Below are 1,821 nucleotides of genomic sequence, written 5' to 3'. Positions count from 1 at the left end.
TGATTACTCCATTCAATCGGTGTCCTCAGCATTCAATATTCTAGTCTGATTATTCCATTCAATCGGTGTCTTCAGCATTCAATATTCTAGTCTGATTACTCCATTCAATCGGTGTCCTCAGCATTCAATATTCTAGTCTGATTACTCCATTCAATCGGTGTCCTCAACATTCAATATTCTAGTCTGATTACTCCATTCAACCTTATCCACGGTTATTCTAAACAGAAACGATTATTCGTAGTTACAAGATTATGTTTTCCCATTTTTATCATTTTCCTCTATAGTTTTAATTGTATTTTTCATGATAAATATATATATGTGCATTGCTTAAAAGCTAATGCGTTTTTTCAGCCTTTGGTTTTCACACTTTGACAAACATTTGGATTTCGTTTGTGTGTGTGTGTGAATAATGATAATGGAAAAAGAAAGTGAAATACACAAATACACAAAAATGCTTTTAGCGATTTTATTAAATTATTTTGTTACTCATCCCCTTCTGTTTGAACTAGCAGTTTTAGAAAAGGAAGCGTATAACTAAGAGACGTGAATTGTCTGTATCGAACAAAGTGGTAACTTTCAAGTTGCGGGCTGGTGTTTGTTCAACATGAAAATCGACAAGTAAAACATTACTCCAATTTAATCAGTAAAACCATTCACGTAAAGATTAATTATATTAGTTTCTTCACACGGACTTAGCTTGATGCATGACTTGCCAAACTTTGTTTCATTTTAACATCGATACGTGTTATTAGAAAGATATCTGAATGTTATAAATTCACATTTACTGAGTTATTAAATTTCAATTAAACAAATCGGGCAAAATGTCTTTCTCCACGATATGGAATTATCAATCACTGCTATTCGCACAAAGCTCGCTACGTTACCTTGTTTTGATACTTTCCGTCCATATTGTATTTTTCTTCCCATCTGTTCAATATATTATCATTAAAAACATAACCGAAGTTATCACAATACATACAACTCATATTTCTAAGTGATCCTACAACGAAGTATTTGTTTGTGATAAGTGGGTTTTCTTTTAATCTTATCAAGAAGTGTTAATGTACAACAGTTCATCATTTTTTTATATTTTAATTAGATTAAAATCCCCCTCTCTTACTTCTAATAGTGTGAACTATATTTTCCTTTAAACTATATATTGTCAATTATTAATTATTGTTTTTCCTTGTGCTCAGTTCTCTTGTCCAGTAATAATTTTGTAATATTATTGTTTTCCTTGTGCTCAGTTCACTTGTCCAGTAGTAATTTTGTGTTGTTATTGTTTTTCCTTGTGCTCAGTTCTCTTGTCCAGTAGTAATCTTGTAATATTATTGTTTTTCATTGTGCTCAGTTTTCTTGTCCAGTAGTAATTTTGTGTTATTATTATTTTCCTTGTGCTCAGTTCACTTGTCTAGTAGTAATTTTGTGTTCTTATTGTTTTTCCTTGTGCTCAGTTCACTTGTCTAGTAGTAATTTTGTGTTCTTATTGTTTTTCCTTGTGCTCAGTTCACTTGGCCAGTAGTAATTTTGTGTTATTATTGTTTTCCTTGTGCTCATTTCACTTGTCTAGTAGTAATTTTGTGTTATTATTGTTTTCCTTGTGCTCAGTTCACTTGTCGAGTAGTAATTTTGTGTTATTATTGTTTTTCATAATATATATATATATATATACATATATATATATATATATATACACTCATTGGAAATAGCTATTAGCAGTGTTTGATGTACTGATTAAGTGGTCATTTACGTTTACACGGTATACATGTTTTTTACTGATTTGTTTTTGTGTTTAGAGTGCGCTCTTATTCAATGATAATT

This window comes from Limulus polyphemus, unplaced genomic scaffold, assembly GCF_000517525.1.
Source record: "Limulus polyphemus unplaced genomic scaffold, Limulus_polyphemus-2.1.2 Scaffold2344, whole genome shotgun sequence".
NCBI classification, from domain to species: Eukaryota; Metazoa; Arthropoda; class Merostomata; order Xiphosura; family Limulidae; genus Limulus; species Limulus polyphemus.
The sequence above is the reverse complement of the archived record's forward strand: the minus strand, read 5'-3'. Positions refer to the sequence as shown.